Source organism: Lactuca virosa, chromosome 5 (assembly GCF_052849685.1).
Source record: "Lactuca virosa cultivar CGN04683 chromosome 5, Lactuca_virosa_CGN04683_v6, whole genome shotgun sequence".
NCBI lineage: Eukaryota > Viridiplantae > Streptophyta > Magnoliopsida > Asterales > Asteraceae > Lactuca > Lactuca virosa.
Genome location: NC_136430.1, coordinates 324837768 through 324858815, shown reverse-complemented (window position 1 = coordinate 324858815; position 21048 = coordinate 324837768). Strand labels below are relative to the sequence as shown.

Sequence of the window (21048 nt, the reverse complement as noted above, 5' to 3'; positions counted from 1 at the left end):
CACACACACATATATATATATATATATATATATATAGCGAGATGAAAGCTAGAGACTTGATACTGAAATACTGAATTCTCCGAATCAGGGTGAGAAACAGAAGTTCGTCTTCCGGACCAGCCCAGAAGAATGTCGGACTTTCTTTCCATCTCCTTTTGTTCTTTCCTTTCTTTCGGATAAACCAAAAGCTCTGGTGGAGCTATTTGTAGACTAAAAATTGCTTAGAGTAATAGCGTTGATAGAAGCTTAAGGCGGGTTATTTGCCAAATCACCTCAAGTTGACCAAAAGTAGAACTTGGTAAAAAGTCAACGGTCAACAGCCAAAAGTCAACTTTGCTGGCTACCATGTCGTGGTCAAGCATTTGCCTTGATGTAGAAATCTCGGGACAAAATTTTCATAAGAAATCCCATACTCCACGATGTGGTGAGCATATCATCACGTCATGGGAACTGTTCCTTGACAGCTTGAAGGATTAAGCCCTTAATCCATGAAACCATGCGTTCATCTCTTCCAAAAGGATTTCTTACACCCAAAGACCTCATAAAATTCATTTCTTTATGGACATGCTTGTCCAATGTCTGTATTAAACTCTAGTTAGGTCAAAAATAGTGAAAATGTGGTCAAAACCTTATGCACGGAATCAAAACTCTATAATACTCTAGATCTAGAACAAGAAACTACAAAGGGGCCTCCAGGATCCATAAAGTTGCTAACTTTATGGAATCAGTTCACTCAAACTATCCCAAACATGGACAAAAGTGCATAAGAATCTAGATCTAGAAGAATATCACATAAAGATTTGAACTTGTAGACTTACAAAGTTCTATAATATGCAATAAGATGGTGGGGGAACTTGATTGCTAGAGCTTTGCTCAAGGGACACCTTCTTCTCCTTCAAGACACCAAAAATCACCAAAAAAAAGCTTCAACAACTCAAAAATGGAGGCTAGGTCATGCTTAGGTCAAAAGGGAGGTGATGGAGGTTGAGGGTGAGCAAACCCTAGCAATCATATCCCTTAAATAGGGCTTAAGGCCCGAAAAATTAGGGTTTTTCATGCACACCTCCCTCATATTATGGCCAACAGGTTGCGACGTCGTGGTGCCTTAAATGAAGCCTCGGTTCCAACGGGTGATGCCACATCGTGGCCACCAAAAATATTATATTTCGAAATCTAATATGCCAAAATCATAAGAGCAAATATACCTGGAACTTACTGTTACAGAAATTAAAAAAAAGATAGTGGGTGATCTTCTTATCAACATTGTTTAGGTCAACATAGGCATTGATGATGAGCTTGTTATAAACAAGTCCATTACATAAGGTTTTTCTGCATGGTTCGAACATGGAATAGTTGGAGTCATAGTTGGTCATAAAGGTGAACCTGAAGCAACGAAGCTAGAGTTTATGACCATTTTGGCCTTTGTAGTCCGTCCTTTACAAGATTAAATGATGCAGTGATAAAGTTTGGTTTACCCTTATTTATGACCATTTTATAATTTATAATCCATTCTTCCATAACTTTCCTCTTCTTGTGCATATTGTAACTTCAAAACAAGCAAATCTGCCTATCTTTTGCTTCTTTATGAATTCCTTTTTAGATTTTTTTGTACTTGAAATGATAATGTTACTTGTCTTTTTTTATTATATTGACCCGATTTGAAATGAAGTTATTTCATAGTTACATCATTTATTAGAAATTGAAAACAATTCGACATTTGGTAATCTTTTTTATCTTTAATCATTTTTGGTTTGTCTTCTCGATTCTTGATTTTGTTAATTAAGCCAGATAAACAAGGTAAATTTCTTGATTTTTAAAGAAAACAGTATGTACATTCAGTATATGGCTTTTTTTTCCTTGAATCCAACTCAAACAACCGTTTAGGAATTCAAGGTCAAACATCTCTCAATTTTTTTGTTTATTCCTTTTTATGATTGTGATTTTTTTATAAGTATGCTTGATTTTAGTTTTATTTACTTTAGATTTATTAGTATTAGTTGGTTAAAGTGTATTTGAATTTATGGTTTATTGAAGAGAAAGATGAAGCAGATGAAGAAATGAAATAGACAACGATAAAAAGATCAATTATAGTGGCAAAATGATCTTAACTGTATAACCATTAGAGTTGTTATGTCTTTATAAATTTTGTTTATATGTAGATTGTGTGTGTTTTGTTTCATATGTATGTGTGTGTTTTGTTTCATATGTATGTGTGTGTTGTGTGTCCGTGTTGTATGTGTGTGATGTGTGTGTTGTTTGTTTATGTGTTGGTGACATATATTCCTATTTTGAAATAGAAATGTTGTAACGCCCTATTTCAGTTTAAATCTTTTTTAGGAATATTGATTTTAGAATAATTAATTATATAGAAATGAGGAGTCATTAGCGTCTCAATTAATTTAGCAATGTATTTATAGGACTTTTGCTACTTAATGGTCAATTAATAAATAAATAAATAATTAAATGATTAATAATAATAATAATAATTAAAATAAATCAATTCGCTTAAATTAATTAGGAGTTATAGTCTAGGGTGGTTTAGATGTTCACTTTTAGAAACTATTTATGTCAAGGGATTTCTGGCCAGGAGTGTCTTCTGCTGATAGACTAAACCTCATGGAACAAAGTTCTCATGTCTCGATTGTTTGTGTCTTCTTCCTTAGCAAAGGTCGCATATCGCATAGTGTCATTTTCACGGTTTGGTACCTTCATTTCGGGATTCCTTTGAAAGCTAAAGGATTGCAACCCTTTCTACTCACACACAAATATATACATACACACACACACACACACATACACACACACACACACACACACATATATATATATATATATATATATATATATATATATATATATATATATATATATTCGTATTTATTGTTAGATTAGGGTTAAGAGGGAGAGTAGGTGAGATAGAGCCACAATATCTTCCATGCGAGACTATGAACTTCGATTATGTCATACGTTCTATTTCAGCATTGAGAGAGGTGGTTTTGTTTGCTCCGGTGGAGTCTAGGGTCATGGAATCAAGGTGTTTAGGGGATGGACCTAAACTCTCTTCCAAAGACCCAAACATTCCTCTTATGAGACTCTTGACAAAGGATCCAGTCCGATTTCTTGAGCTCCAATAGTCCAGGGGAGGTGTGCTCTAAGGATATGGCAGTAAGGAATGTTGCTAGCTCACTCGTCAATGAATGAAATGTCGTTGGACATATTGACCTGGTACGTGGCTTGAGCACGTATACCATATGCGACTCCTCCTCCTTCTAGATTTAAATTTGCTATGCAATGAAGTAGGGTAAACATTAAATGGGTTGGTGGAATTATTAGATCAACTGTATTGGGCTGGTATTTGGACTAAAAGAAATCTTAATCATATAATCTTTGGATTTGTAGTTTTAAACAGGTTTTAAACTATTTGGAGGAATGCAAACAAAGCCTTCTAGGAAAAGTGTCATTATTATATCAGATATGACTTATGATGCAATTTATTAAATATAATTCTTATGTATTTACCCAATTAAGATTTGGAATAAATTTATTAATGTAAACTAAATAAATTAGTTTATTAGAGTTTAATGGAATAAGGGCTAAATTATATTTAAATTAGGGAGGGTAAGATATTTTTCGAGTCCATCAAATTTTAAGTAGGATAATCTAAACTACTTCTTATATGACGTATGTATAATTGTATATTTGTTTTTTAAGCGAATTTGGTGAACCAAGAATTGAAGGGTAAAATGGTCGTTTACCATAAAGTGTGGATTATAAGAGGGAAGGCTCTTATAGGAAGGAAATATAAGTGTTGGACTTTAATCACTTAGTTAAGGTTATATGTTTATGTAGAGGATCAAGGAAAGTTCAGTGTCTTCTAACTCAATGTGTGGTTACATCTCATCAGATATTCAGGTGAGTTCTCATGAACTTACTTATTATATAGACTATATGTTATTTTATGTTGACTAGAGGACAACCCCTCATAGAATCTAGTTGGATAATTATGTTGACCATGATAAACTCTTCCGGGGAAGTGGTCAAAGTTTGGATGATCATCATAGAACCTTCGGGAGAAGTTATCAGTCTCGGTTTGGATGATCATCACAGACCCTTCGGGGGAAGTGATCAGTCTCAGTTTGGATGGTCATGATAGACCCATCGGGGGAAGTAATCAGTCTGAATTTGGCAGTGTATGAAACAGACCCTTTAGGGGAATCAATCTGTTGGTGTAGGGTTGGTACCAAAAATATGTGTTAGGGAATTCATACATATGTATTTAGTTATATGTGATACAATGTAAGTAATATGTGACTTATTACTTGATGTTTATGTACTATTATGTGTATTGCATATGATCTGTATAATGGGTGAGGGTTCTGATTACTCACTAAGCCTTAGGCTTACAGTTGCTACTCTATGTTTTTAGTTGCAGGTCCTTCAGGTTAGAGGGGTAAGGAGCTGACATGATTGGGATATATGGACATTCTTGGAGGAGCATGGCATCTAGTTTATCTACTCTATGTTATGATATGGTGTTCAAATAATATTTAGCTTCCAAAGTTTTAATAAGATTATGTTGATGTAATGTGAAAATATAATTTTACGATTTATTAATAATTATGAATAAAACCTATTGGTAAAACTTTCACTCTGGTTTTTCGAAATTTTTAGGGTTAACTTTTAAGATGTTACAAGTTGGTATCAGAGTAATGGTTTGAGAGAACTAAACATACGCTTAGTGTGTTTAGACTCAAACCACTATGGATTTTCTAAAAAGAAGTATTTTTATAAGGTAATCTAAGTGAAAGGGGCCAGTTTTGAAATATAAGTGAAGAAAAATGTCATATGCCTCGGAGAAGGGAATGTAGATCATCTAATCATTTGAGCACCACGGTTAGTAAGCCTGTCTAAGTAATATGAAGTATAAAAATGTATGTTATGAAACTGACTTACGTGTTTTATATGATAGTCATATGCAATCATTATGTGCTGATATGACAGAATCTAATTAGTTCCACCTAGGCAGCTTGTAAGGACCTTATCATGGATAATGTGATAATTATATATTCTATCGAACAATTAAAATTGTTAATTAAAATAATTGTTCTTCGTATGTGTTATGAGATAATAAATAATTATCGTGTACACATGAAGTAGACAAATATTAGGATTACATAATATTTGTAGAAAATCTTAAAATAAAAATTATCGTTAAACGATAAAAAAAGATTTAAAAATAAAAGATTATTTAGGATAAATAATCTTAATGAAAGTTTTAGCAGTCATGATCATGAGCACATGGATATAAAGAAAGCTTAAATCTGACTCCATATGAGGAGGTTATGATTTATCTAAGTTTCGCGTTCGACACGATGCAGTGTATATGTCATAAAAAGTGAATATATGATACGTTGCTTATTAGCCTAAGTGATCTAAACTAAAGTCGTACTACTCGTAATGGGAACAATTGATGTAAAGAACGCCAAAATCTGAGTTCATGTGAGGAAGTTATGATTTTTCAAAGTTTCGAGTGCTACACAGTATAACAGTGTGCGACACAAAAACCGAAATGAAAATCGGTTGATTATTAGCCAAAACAATGTGAACGAGAGTTCAAGATCTCTTAAATACGAATATGTCAATATAAATATAGTCAATAACAGAGCTTGTATGCGAAAGATATAAGCGAAACTTGGTCCCTAAGTTTCAAATGCGACGAAATTTTTACAATTTTGTAAAATTAAAATAGAATGAGAATTAGCCAACAGAATCTAAATGAAAGTTGTAGTACTCATCGATACAAAGTTAAAGATGTAAAAAAATGTTGAAACCGGAGTTCGTATGAAGAAGTTATGATTTATAATAGCATATTTACGCAATAAAACAAAATATAAATCATATATATGTACATATATATACATATTTATAGGTCATTAGAAAGGTATCAACGATGCGGTAGATATAAGACTAATATTGAATACTTTCGACATTAGTCTAGTGCAAATATCATTAAATCTATTTAAAATAGTATTATTAAGGGTTGTTTAGTCATTTAAGTAATTATAAGTGTGATTTTTGAAAATATTTTTACTATAAATACGAGGCTCTAGGCTCTCATATTTCTTGCACCATTCACTTGATTCAAGAGTCTTTCTTTTCTTATCCTCGAGCGTGTTGTTCCCTTGTGATTTGACATCTCTTTCTATAGTTTTAGTATAGTGAGCTGAGCGCTGAAGCGCTGGAAGAATCTTTCAGAAGAAAGACTCAGCGTTGAAGTTCTGCCCACGGAGTTCTAAGTTTTCCCACGAGTCTTCCACCTATATCAAGTGAGTGCATAGTTACTTTCAAGAACATGATCTTAATACAAAGTATTTAAGTAAAACTATTAATTGTCTATTGAAAGTTCGTTGGTGAACTAATTGTTAGTTATCTGGAATATTTGTTAAATGTAAATTTGATAATATATACTATGTGAAGCAGATATGGTTAATTACGTGTTAAGTGATTATATGGTATTAGTACATGAAAATATTAGAAAGGGTATTATTACTAAAAAAGATTAATATGTATTAATTACCTGATATTTTGGGTTAGATATATAACCTGAATTATGACAGTGTTTTCTGAATAGGGTTAGTATTGACAGATTGATTACATAAATTATAGTATTGTCTAGTGTTAAATTAAGATGTATAAAGGATTTGTTGATCTAGATAAGTTGGATAAAAGAATAGTCATATACTGTATTGCGATAATATGGTATAAACAGGAACATGGTTTGGAAATCCATTATAAGCATTGTAGTCTTACGTGGTAATAAAATAAAATTTATAAAGGATGCTTAGTTCGATTTAAGTTTGAAGAGTGATACATTTACCTTGTATTGTAGAGATATTACATAGGCAGGAATTTTTGGATGATTATGGATATTACAATTCATTAGTTATACCCTAATACTTAAAAGGGATGTTTAGTTCAATTATGTTTGGATATTGAGTAGTTTTATATTGGGATGCGCGTAAGATTGAAATGAAGAGTAGAGCTCTGTTTCTCAGGTGCTACTTGTGTGAGGGTACTATTATGTTCCAGAAGTACTATTATGTACAAAGTCCTTCTTCAATACTATTATGTTTCAGGGTACAGGATCACACTGGAGTACTATATTATTATTCCACATCATTTTCTTTTGACGAGCTTTGTGTGTCAGCATTTTCATTTTCTTGATGATCGGATGAACTTCGTGATTCGGACCACTACTATGTATGTCGAAGTCATCTAATCGACTGCAGGGTAGGGTGCGTCAGGGGACCATTGTTAGGCAAGTTGAATCCATCTAAAGGGTGTTGATGAATCATGTTATCCATGGTGTTTAGATTGTCTATTCATTGGTGTACTCCATTCCTCTAATTTTTTATCAATTTGATACTCGTCTGCTTCCAAGGAGTCCCCGAAGCAGCTTTTTGTTCATAATGATCCTTTTGATAAATCGCGTGAGATCTTTGTGTACGGTTAGTATGTGCGGATCGACGAGACGGATAGCTAAGGATGGATTGCCTTATAGTATATCTAGGTTATATGATATTGTTTGGTAACAGTTGGTTTCGTAGGTTTGTTAATTATAAATTATTATCATAATAATATTGTGGTATTGAAAATCTTATGTATCTCACTAGGTTTCCCAACCTGACCCACACTATTTATATGCATCACAGGTAGCGGTATTAAGACTGCTGGAGATTTAAATAAGATGTTGGGTGATTAAAGAGAAGACCTGCAATAAAGTTCATGACCGTAGGTCTTTACCTTGTAACTATGTTATGTATTGATTATGACATCCTTAGAGTTTTGTAATTTGAAATAACATCTTAAAGATATTTTTAAAAAAAACGAAACAGTTTCCGCAAAATGTTTTATTGTACTGGGATTTTCCACAAACAAAGATGATATGGTTTATCAAAGCATAAGGAAAACGTTTTTCGGTTCTAGAAAATAGGGGTTGTCATTGTTGGTATAAGAGCATTAGTTTAAGCGAACTAGGAATAGTGATTATTTCTAGACTTAAACTTAGAGATTGAGCGATGATGGTGAGAGTTGCGTCTAGAATATTTTAGGTTGTATACTTAAATTAATAATAAATACACAAGCACAAGAATATTTTAGGCTATAAGCCTTATATAATATTATTTTCTAATGAAGTTATTTTATAGCATTCCTTAGGTTGTATACCTTACTTGCTATTAGGTGCAATAGCATTCTTTAGGTTGCCAACCTAGATTGCTATTAATGAAGAAATATAAGGTATATTGTCGACCATGATTTGGAAAAGAAAATTTTATGTGTACAAGGTTCTAAACATTTAATTACTTTATTATAACTGTCATGTAACTTTTCAAGGAGATAAGGAAAAATTACGATAGGTAACATCGGTGACTTTTTAAATAGTGTATTAATACCTATAGAGTGGTATCGTATCTTTAGTGTGCATTTGGAAAAGTGATAGTACCTTAGGAAAGGTATCATATGTTTAAAGTCCATTGACAAGTGTCGTGATGATATGTGATCCATGAAGACGCCCTACCGCCCGGTGATTTTTACCGCCAACCAGTAGGAAAGGTATCATATGGTGATATATACTTCAACAGTATAGAAGTTAGAGTTATATGAGATGATATGAAGGATTCAAAGAATTCGAGAAAAGACAAAAGGAAAGTCCGAAAGAGTTTTCTGACTCATTAGGCCGAGACCTTATTTATCATTTTGATGTAATATCCAGTTTCAGTGGTATGTTAAGATCTGATATGTATCATATACATGACACTCTGACTTAGTATTTAGTAATACTGAGTGACAACTGATTCTTATCACATCCTTACAAGAATTCTAAAGTGTGTTGATTCGATTTTAACATACATGACTAGGATGGTGAGATTATACATTGGTTTACGAAGTGTTAATGAACTTACTTGTTTAAGTAAAGTTAGAGTATTTAGCTGAAGTGGTGATACACCCATAGTATTGCACGAGAAGAAATGTTAATGTCAGGTGATAACAAATAACTAAGTGGAAGTTAATAGAGCATGCTGATATGCATCTAAAATGCAGACTTCTTTGGATTGACTCATATGAAATAGACGTGAAAAGACATGCAGTTGAGAAGTAGACTTCTTAGGATTAACTCATACAAGGTATTGATGATGAAGTGAAGAGATACGATGATGTGCGTGGTGACTTCCAAGTATCAACATGTGGTGTAAATAATTAAAGAGCGTTTGTCTCAATATCACTAGAGTGCATTCAGATATAGTATACCCTACAGACTAGGACTATACTGGAAGGAATACGAAGATTTTGAAGTAGAATTCAAAGAGAACTAAGAAAAAAGCATAAGATATGATAGATCAAGCATATACGTGAAAGAATCCTTGAAGAGTAGTCTAGTAGATTTTAGTACGTGTTTGGTAAAACACCTGGTTGTTGTTAAAGTGCATGATTAGTCGCGAAAATCCTAGTGGAGTGTAGGAAAATTTATTGTGTTTGCTCATTTGGACACATACATATATGCTAAATTGTTTTGTGGTTTTCATATGTTGTAACTTGGGAACGGCGAGACAATCATTGGGACATGTATGCATATGTGTGAATGGTAGTATACGCATGTACTATTGGTAGAACAAGATTCGTACTTGGATCATGAAGATTCACAAGGTTACTAAGGAACTAGTAATTGAGTTTGTTTTATTCGTTTCCATTATTACCTGCGTTATGGTGATAAATAGGAAAGTAGTCTTGGTTCAGACCCAAGTGGTCGTCTGAATGATATAAATTTGCCTACGCGAGTGGATTAGTTAAGAGGACCATGTCATATGTAGTGACCAACTTTAGTCAGGAGATTGAAGAAGGAGATAATCGAAGTGATCAGCAGAAGTATTGCGGCCTTCGTTAGGGTTGAGCAGCTATTAGCTAGAGATGCTACATGCTATCATATGGTTTTAGGTAGTTCTTACTTGAATAAAAGAGGAAAGATCAGGTTGTTAACACGAGATTGAAGGTGTCTTCCATGTTAATGTATTTTTGTAGATATGTGAGTTTAGTTCATTAGGTAACTATTGCGTTATACAATGGAAGGTCATTAGAGTATGTCCATTTGGTATGTGTTGTAGCAAAAGTAAAGACCTTATCGTAAGTTGAGTTTACAACCTAATTTATAAAGGAGAAGTAGTCTCCAATGAAATTCAAGTTGTGATTCAAGAGTTACGACTGAAGGTCCATCAATGGATAAAAGAACAAGTGCATATTGAAGCACCACCATCAGCAGATAAGTTCAAACATATCGATTTTTGTTCAATAAGCTAGGGGGTTACTGATGGGTTTTATAGGTTACAAAAATCATATTTTGGCGGAAAAACTTAAACCCTAAGTTCACATGCAACCTAAAAAATCTATGTTTTCACTATTGAATGCAATAATCAATTGAATATCAAGAACCCTATAAGAACCCTAACATTTTCAAAAATAAAAAAAGAGTTTAGGGTTACATACCTTTTGATTATACAAGTAGATAATCAATCACAATCCTTCTTGTGGTTATTCGGAAGCTAGCACCAGAATTCTCGTGCCTCTGATGGTTCACACCTAACCCTAGCAATAAAGAGGCTCAAAGAGAGAGGAGTGAGGAAATGGAAATTTTGGCTACCTTTTGAGATAATGAGGTGGCCGAAAATCCAAGCCAAGGGGTCATTATATAGTGTAACTTGGAAACCCTAGATAACCCGAATTTGAATATTATATTAATATCTCAAATTAGGTAACTATCTACTCCCTAATTATCTATAAGGGATATTCTAGAAACCCTATATATAATATTCCCTCCAGAAACCGTCCACCCTAAGGGAGGAAGTGATATTGCCATATTTATACATGTTTTTAGGCAATATTTAAGTACATTTTTATTAATATTTTGGTTATTTGCATGGTATAATGATACTTATAAGGTTAAATTGTACTTTGCAGCCGAATAGAAGACATTTTGAAGAAAAGGGACTAAAAACGTCAGAACATGGAACTTTGGAGGCTTGAAGAAAAGAAGAATAAAAATCCAGCAAAAATGCGTACTCACGACGTGAGAACTGAAGGCTCACGATGTGAGTTGGAGTATTCGAGAAGATAGGCATCGGGAGGAAGAATCCTTATCAAACACGGATAATTACATGCTCACGACGTGAGACATACTTGCTCACGTCGGGAGAATGGAAAAATCAGAACCTATTTATATCCTTGCTCATTACGACTTGAAGAGACTTTTGGATGCCTTTGAGGGTTCCTGGAGACGATTTTCAAAAGGAAAAGAGGTCTGGTATTTGCTTTCAACAACCAAGGGAGAAGAGAAGTTCTATTTAGCTCAATTTAGTTCGGCACTTTAATCATGCTGATTACTATGATTTGTTTGAGTTTGACTTTAACCATGAGTAGCTGAATTTAGTTACTCCTGTTTAGCTAGATGAAACTTCAACTTATGGATTAGTTTAATTTATTATGAATTTGATTAGTTGGTATTGTGCTTGTGTTTGATTGTTAATACCTAGCATGCTAATATTTGGTTCTTTAGTTGCTTGAATTCATGTTCTGTGTAGCTTAGTGATTATTAAATTACATGAACTTAACACCTTGTGATTTAGTGAATATTGAATTGCTAGAGCTAGGATCGGCCCAATCTTAGATAAGTGATTGAAGTAATTAAATTTAGCTGTGTTGGAGAACATAAGTTATCACCATAATTATGTTTGCATAATAAATCTTACATAGCCTGTTCATAATCCATAACTAATTATGTGTTTGATTGTGTGTGACCATGCATAGTTTTACATGAATGACTTAAATATTGGTAAATTTAGACTTAAATTACTAATATAATATAATATTAGAAAACCAACTTTGATAATCCATAATTGTTAGCTAACCATAAAGAAGAAGTGGATTCGAACTAAACGGGACTGTTTTTAGTAATTGATTGAATTTTGTGTTAAGAAATTAAGTTCATCTAAACTTGCAAAATTAGATAAATCCCCTTCCTTTGTTAGTAATTAGGTTAATTTAGTAGTAGAAAGATTAATTAGTCATAACAGTTCCCTGTGATCGACATCTGAATTACCCGACTATTCTATAATTTGACTAGGTACACTGCCTAGGTGCAATTTAGTTAGTTAAGTTAGTTAGGTTATAAATATAAAATTAGGTGTAGCTATTTGCATGCATCAAGTTTTTGGCGCCCTTACCGGGGAACGGCTTAATTGTTAGTTGATTTATTTGTTTTAGGTTAATCGATCCTTTTTGTGGGGTAAAACCTGCAAAAAGTTACTTTTCAGCTTAATTTTTTGTTCCAGCACCCAACTCACGACGTGAGCCTTAAGCTCACGATGTGAGTTCAGTAGATTTTACGTTTTCTTTGTTTTTTTTTTCTTTATGTTTAATTTTCTGCGACAACACAAGGTGGTGATCTTTACCACGTCGTGGTAACCAGTCAGTAGGCTATTTTTAGTTAATTTTAGTTCAGATTTACGTTTTTATTTTTGTTTATTTTGCAGAAGTTCGTGACCAGAGGTTCCAACACACATTTGGTGCCACCACTTGAAGATCCACAGTCAACCCTTCACAAGAAGACGGATAAGAATGCAGAAGTGAACCAAACACCAAAGAAGAAACCTTTCCAATATCTCAAATCTGTCTTTACAAAGAAGTCCGGAAAGAAAACGGAGAGTAGAGTTCATCTTCAAAGGACAAGAGCAAGATAGAAAGTTTAGATCCAATTCCTAATCCAAACGAATCTGAATACGAATCCGAGGCCGGGTTTGGACTATATACGAGCGAACCCGAAGACGAGCCAAGAAACGAGATGGCGAACATTGAAGAGATGTCAATGGGAGCTTACAAGAAGCGAATTCGAGACGATGTTGGTCCAGGGTTAGTACAACCTGCGATTCCTGCTACTGCCACATTCGAGCTAAAGGGACACATCCTTACTGCACTTAAGGATGTTCCATTTTATGGAAAAGATCATGAGGATGCTTTTAAGCATCTAGATGAGGTCAATGACATCACGGATTATTTCAATGTCCCGAATGTTAATAGAGATACCGTCTTGCTAAGGATGCTTCCCGTTACTTTTAAGGGAGCTGCGAAAGATTGGTTAAAAGCACTATCACCTGGTGCAATCACTACTTGGGCTCAGATGCGCGAACAATTTTTGGACAAATTTTGCCCACCATCAAAGATAGCTAAACTCAAAAAGGCGATAGCCAATTTTGAGAAACAGTCAGGGGAGTCACTTTATGAGGCATGGGAGCGCTACAAAGGGTTGCTAAGGAATTGTCCTCAAGATGACCTCAACATCCAACAAGAAGTATCCGTATTTTATGACGGGGTCAATGTTATGACAAGGAAACTCCTTGATTCTCAAGGGCCACTGACAAGGAAAAATCCAAGGGGGGTTAAGGAGTTAGTTGAAGAATTTGCAAAGCATTCTCGTGAGTACCATAATCCAAGAAAAGAAGGAGTTAAAGGAAGCGGGAGTGGAAATTCTGCAGACATGGCTGCTCTAATGGCCATGCTTGATACAATGGACAGGAGAATGACAAAAATGGACCAATCAATTCATGTTATAAGAGTTGGATGTGAAAGGTGTAATGGTCCACACTTTACTAAGGATTGCAACTTGGATGAATATGGGAACAAGAAGGCTCAAGTTTGCTACTCGAGTGGGGATAAGTATGATGAAGATTGGAGAAAAACAAAGAAGGAGTGGCTGCCATATGATGAATACAAGAAGTAGAAGGAAAAGAAATATAAGCAGACAGGCCGAGGCTTCTACCAAAATGAGCAACCACCAGCCGAGAAGAAAGTAGATTTGGAAAACATTTTGACTCGATTTATGGAAGCTTCCGAGAAAAGGCATGATGATACCGATGCAGTGCTAAAGGAACACATGAAAATGATGAAAGAACAACAGCCAATGATGACTGACCAGCAAGCTTCATTAAGAAATCATCAAGCATCGATCCATAATCACGAAGTCCAAATTGGTCAACTAACTACTTTGGTGCGCAACAAATTATCCTCACAATTTCCCGAAAAGAATGCTCAATCCCATGCTATGATGATCGAGACTGAAGAAGAGACCATCTCTGAGTTCCTAGAAGCATTAGAAGTGGAGCCAAAGCCATCCGGACCAAAGCCAAAGAAGTTGAAGCTCGAAAAAAAGATGTTGTTGAAACACAGAACTCACGACGTGAGCCATCTATTCTCACGACGTGGGCCTGGTCTGAACAGCAGAATTCAGAATCCGTTCCGGCTTATCGTCCGCCTTTACCATTCCCGTCTCGAGCTAATCTCAGTCCACTAGAAAGGGAACATCTGGAGTTTATCAAGCAAGTAAAGGGTATTCCTTTTATCTAGTCACTATCCAAAATTCCCGAGTACACGAAATTCCTACAAGACTTGATAGATACTCGTCAACAGTTGAAGAAGACTACCACAGTTATTATTAGTGAGCAAAGCTCAAAAGTTGTATTGGGAGAGATACCTAAGAAGATGGGAGATCCTGGACGCCTCACTCTTCCATGTGAGTTTGGAAATAATTTGAAGACTTATGCTTTAGCTGATTCTGGAGCTAGCATAAATTTGATGCCTTATTCCTTTTATCAGAAGTTGAATATTCAGAAGATGACGGCTACAAAAATGACCATTCACATGGCCAATCGTTCAGTGACTCATCCCAGGGGGATTGTAGAAGACATCCTGGTGAAAATTGGGAAATTCGTTTTCCCAGATGACTTTGTGGTTATAGATATGAAAGAAGATATCAATGTCCCAATCATTCTTGATCGCCCTCTACTTAATACTGCTAGAGCCTTGGTAGATGTTCGTGAATCCAAGCTAACTTTGAGAGTTGGAGATGAGGAGGAAACTTTTGGAGTTCAAGATGGTTTCCAAGGAAATTATGTTCAAGGTGAGGTATTCAATATTGATGAAGAGAATGAACTTGAAGAATTAGAGAAGCTCATGGAGGAAGAAATCAAGACAATTCAACAAGTTCAACGTACCAAACCAAGAGCATCCGTTCCACTTGTTTTTGAAGTTTTTGCTTATAAAACTCCAACATCTTTGGTTTTTTCTTATTAAACTAATCCATGAGTTGGTACTTTAATCATGCTTATTACTATGATTTGTTTGAGCTTGATTTTCACCATGAGTAGCTGAATTTAGTTACTCCTGTTTAGCTAGATGAAACTTCAACTTATGGATTAGTTTAATTTATTATGAATTTGATTAGTTGGTATTGTGCTTGTGTTTGATTGTTAATACCTAGCATAATATTTGGTTCTTTAGTTGCTTGAATTCATGTTCTGTGTAGCTTAGTGATTATTAAATTACATGAACTTAACACCTTGTGATTTAGTGAATATTGAATTGCTAGAGCTAGGATCGGCCCAATCTTAGATAAGTGATTGAAGTAATTAAATTTAGCTGTGTTGGAGAACATAAGTTATCACCATAATTATGTTTGCATAATAAATCTTACATAGCCTGTTCATAATCCATAACTAATTATGTGTTTGATTGTGTGTGACCATGCATAGTTTTACATGAATGACTTAAATATTGGTAAATTTAGACTTAAATTACTAATATAATATAATATTAGAAAACCAACTTTGATAATCCATAATTGTTAGCTAACCATAAAGAAGAAGTGGGTTCGAACTAAACGGGAGTGTTTTTAGTAATTGATTGAATTTCGTGTTAAGAAATTAAGTTCATCTAAACTTGCAAAATTAGATAAATCCCCTTCCTTTGTTAGTAATTAGGTTAATTTAGTAGTAGATAGATTAATTAGTCAAAACCGTTCCCTATGATCGACACTCGACTTACCCGACTATTCTATAATTTGACTAGGTACACTGCATGGGTGCAATTTAGTTAGTTAAGTTAGTTAGGTTATAAATATAAAATTAGGTGTAGCTATTTTCACGCATCAGGAAGGTTCTGGAACCTCTTGTTCAACTATTGAACAATTACAGTTAGACCCTTGTACTTTTAATTAATTCAATTAATCCCAAAATTAATTCTAATTAATTTATGATTAATTATTAATTAAATAATACTATTTCTAATTAATATATTATTTCCATAACATATTAATAAATTCATTTACTTCTATTTATTAATCATAAAATAAATCAGTAAATTAGTCTCTCTCCCTCTCTCTCTCTCTATCTCTCTCTCTAAAAATCATCATATTCAATTACTAGATTTGAGGGCAACCCAGAAGGACTTTGCTAATAATTCAAGTATATAGTAATTCAGTTATTGGCTTAGACACCTAATCCAACAGCTACAACCATCATAGATAGTACATAAAGATGCATGAAGGTGTATTTTGTAAATGATTCAAGAACTGATCGGAAGGATCATTACAAGAAGATCAATTGGAGCGGGACAAGGTTAATCGTCCTAGAAAAAAGAGGGAGGATAATATTGAGTTCAAAAACCATCATTGTTGCTAATATTACCATTACATTAGTAATATCCTCTTATAACATTTTGCATACGTGCGCATTAGTAGACTACTTCGCGCTTATCATGATCTTGATCAGACTGTAGTCGTGTTATGTGAGATCACTCATTGTAGACACAAGCAGTGATATTGCATTGGGGATGTTAACGTCATTAATATAACAACCAGGAGCTTCTTCTAGTAAGAAAAGGACCTACAAATCACATATTCTGCGACATATATGCCTTAATCAATTGTGAGTAGCAACAGATAAGGGTTCAAACCCATGTACGAGAGAACAAACCCATAAGGAAAAAGTGTGAAGCACAACTTGTCTTCGGATTCGACATCAAGATCTAGTAGAGTTTTAGCATAAGAAGCTAGGAGAAGAATTATTAGATTCGGTTGTTGTTATGTGGATAACAGAATGAATGGTTTTGTTGGAAAGTAAGAAAATATCATCAAATATCGTGAAGGAACTTGATGCCTTTACCTATACCTATAGGTAAATGGGATGATCTTATCTCAGATATTATCATCAAGTGTCCTAGGAGTGTGTAGAAACACGATAAGTCGTGGGTTATAATAAGACCAAGAGATGAGAGTATACCTTTCTAGGTATCACATATGAAGTGAATTGATCTGTAGAGAATGTTTTCATAGACTCATTATGAAGAAGAAGTAAAAGTTTTGGTCTAAGACCCTTATCTGACATTCTTAAGAATACTATGATGGTGATAACGTAAAACGTTGTAGTCTGACAAAGTCAAAACCTGAAAGGGGGCACGGAACAGCTAAGTTCGTGAACTTTATCAAAATTTTGGATATGGAGAAATGATTGTGTGAGGAATTTGTCGTAACAAGGTCGCTTAAGTAAGACCTTGAATAAATTTAATGTTAAGGAATTAGGTCGGCAAGATGTGAAGTTGTCATAAAGGAACCTAAAACATTATTTCATAAAATAGTATTGTGTGGAAACAATCCATACTATGGGATCGAGAGGCGACTTGGGGAATCGATATTTAGAGTTGTTTTGTTGATGTATGATTCTGTGACGTAATCATCCTAAGTGGTAGGTAACTGTAACGCCCACAACTTTGGGCTATATGCTAGAGTATAATCGTGATAATTATACATTTTATCGAACAATTAAAATCATTAATTAAAATAATTGTTCTCCATATGTGTTATCAGATAATAAATAATTATCGTGTAGACATGAAGTAGAAAAATATTAGGATATATAATATTTGTAGAAAATCTTAATAAAAAAATTATCGTTAAATCATAAAATAAAGATTTAAAAATTAATTTTTATTTATGATAAATAGTCTTAATGAAAGTTGTATTGGTCGTGATCATGAGCACGTAGATATAAAGAACGCTTAAATCTGACTATGTATGAAGGAGTTTTGATTTATCTAAGTGTCGCGTTCGACAAGATACAGTGTGTGTGTGTGTGTCATAAAAACTGAATTAGAGATAGGTTGCTTATTAGCCTAAGTGATCTAAAAAAATTTGTAGTGCTCTTCAATAGGAACGTATCGATATAAAGAACACCAAAATATGACTTCGTATGAAGAAGTTATGATTTTTCAAAGTTTCGAGTGTGACACGATACAGCAGTGTGCGACACATAAATAGAAATGAAAATCGGTTGATTGGTAACCAAAACAATGTAAACGAGAGTTGAAGATATCGTAAGTACAAATTTATCAATATAAAGACAATCGAGAATGGAGCCCGTATGCGAAAGATATGATCGAAACTTGGTCCCTAAGTTTCGAACGTGATGAAATTTGTATAGATTTGTAAAATTAAAATAGAATGAGAATTAGCCGACGTAGTATAAAAGAAAGTTGTAGTACTCATCGATACAAATTTAACGGATTAAAGAACATTGAAAATGGAGTTCATATGAAGAAGTTATGATTTATAATAGCATATTTACAAAGTAAAATAAAATATAAATCATATATATATATATATATATATATATATATATGTGTGTGTGTGTGTGTGTGCGTGTGTATGTATGTATGTACACACACACACACACATATATATATATATATATATATATATATATATATATATATATATGTCATTAGAAAGGTATCGACGATGTGGTCAATTTATGACTAATATTTAATACTTTCGACATTAGTTTATGTAACACCTAGTTTTTGGATGGTTCTTTTTATCGGGATAGCAGGTCGTAAATAGATTGAGTAAAGGTCTTGGACTTCAAGGGAATATATTTTAGACCCTATCAGATGATGATAATGTTTGGTTAAGTGTTTAAAACCCTCGAATTGTGCTTCGAAGAAAACGGTACTAAGGGAAAAATTATATATCGGACTTCTTGCATGGATTATGGTTTTAGTTTGACATGTTAAGCCAAATATAACTAGATATGATTGTGGTGCTCATCAATACCTTTTTGTGCATACAAAGAATGACGAAAACGAAGTTGAAACAAAGAAGTTATGGTTGTTTGAAATTGAATTGGAAGTTGGGGGTTTTGTCCTACGCAGGGCGTAGATGTTGAATTATGGACGCCGGTTTAATAGACTACACATGGTGGAGGTTATGCTATGCAGGGCGTAGCCGCTGCAGATCAAAACCCTAATTCTAAGGTTTTGATTCCTATTTAAGGGCTCTCACTTCTTGGGAACCTTCTCATGACCCGCCTCCATCACCGCATATCATTCCTTGAGAAACCCTAGCCTCCATCACCGCATACATAAGATTTGAGCATTGACACCTTTTATGAGCTTATTTCTCCATTGAAGGGTTGAATCTTGAAGAACAAGGTGTTTGCAAAGTGCATAGAAGAAGGGTTCTAGTATAGATCCAGCAAGTTTGCTTCATTCATGGACCATTATGAGTAAAAAGCTTCTATCTTGCTCATTGGTTTCATAGATCTAGATAATTGTCATATTGTCACTTTTTGGTCCCTTGAGCTTGTGATTTGAGTGTTGAGGCAACTCTAGCACCTTCTGAGCTATATAGAACACTGTTGGGACTTGTTGACTTGGAAAGTTGTGCTTTGGTGCTTGTTCTTTAAGCCATGGATGTGGTGTTACCATTTTTGGTCATTTTATTGCATAAAGTTTAGATCTTGCTTGATGGGAGTGTCATAATGGGTAAAGTTGGAAACTTTATCCATTAAGACATTGTTAAGGTCTATATTTGAAAGTTTGAGGGATTGACATTTTGTACTAAGAGCTTAATGGAATTTTTGGCAGTCATGTTGCTACGCGGGGAAGAAAGCGACCAAGATCACATTTTTATGGTTCCTATCACTCTAAAAGGTCTAAAGGGATAGCTCTTATGGTTAGAGTAATCCATACTGCTGAATACCAAGATTATAGGAACAAAATACATAAAAACCTAAGTTTAGCAAGATCCAAGGAAAGCATTCATCAAGTTCCAAGCTTTATACCTTCAAAGGATGCTTGAGGGTGAGATACTTCTAGATCTAAGTTTCCTTGTGCTTCCAAGATGATTCAAATTTCTTCTTCTTCCTTCAAGAGCACAAGAATACATTCTCAAGCTCAATAAGGCTCACACAATGGATTAGGGTTTGCAAGGGATGTTTTTGGGAGATGGAGGCTGATGGAGGAAAGGGTTTTGAGGGATAAGGATGTTTTAATAGTGCTCAAACCCTATAAAAATTAGGGTTTGCACACCAACCACGTACGCATGAGTACACTCAACATACTCACATATATTCGCGATCCACTTTAGTGGGTTACGCCAAGCGTACGCCCTAAGTATGCTTGGCGTAAGGACCAATTTTGCAACATAACTTATATTTTGAGTCAAAAAGAAAAATACACGATGACCGGGTGCTATATATATATATATATATATATATATATATATATATATATATATATATATATATATATATATATATATGAATCAGCAGTCATTTTGACTACGGACACATGCTTATCTGTAGTTACATAACTGCGGATTTGTATTCACAACTGCTGATTTTGGAGTTCGCAAGTTCTCATATTTTTTTTAGTTCTCACAATAACTCAATCATATATATATATATATATATATATATATATATATATATATATATATATATATATATCCTAATGAATAAAGATCATTTTTGCCAAATGTCATATTCTCGTTGAATTTGCCACATGTAGCTCTATCATTTTTTGAATAAATTTAGATCCACATATCATTTTGTGGTTTTTTTAGTTAAATTCAATTAATATACCACATAATACTAATAGTTGTATATGTAATGTATTAAATACGAGATGAAAAAAAAAACGAGATGAAAAAAAATCGCATAATAATGATTGTTGTGTTCTCGATGGTGTGTGTGTGTGTGTGTGTGTGTGTGTGTGTGTGTGTGTGTATATATATATATATATATATATATATATATATATATATATATATATGTGTGTGTGTGTGTGTGCGTGTTTCTAATGTTACATGATAAAAGACTAATTATTTGACAA

At 34.0% G+C, this 21048-nt stretch overlaps 1 non-coding gene across 1 annotated transcript; it reads right to left on the bottom strand.

Moving 5' to 3' along the window:
* Nucleotides 1–13273: 13273 nt before the first annotated feature.
* On the bottom strand, nucleotides 13274–13380 carry LOC145117877 (small nucleolar RNA R71). The gene has a single exon (XR_013712871.1). It is a non-coding gene; the product is annotated as a small nucleolar RNA R71 (small nucleolar RNA).
* Between the last annotated feature and the right edge of the window lie 7668 nt (nucleotides 13381–21048).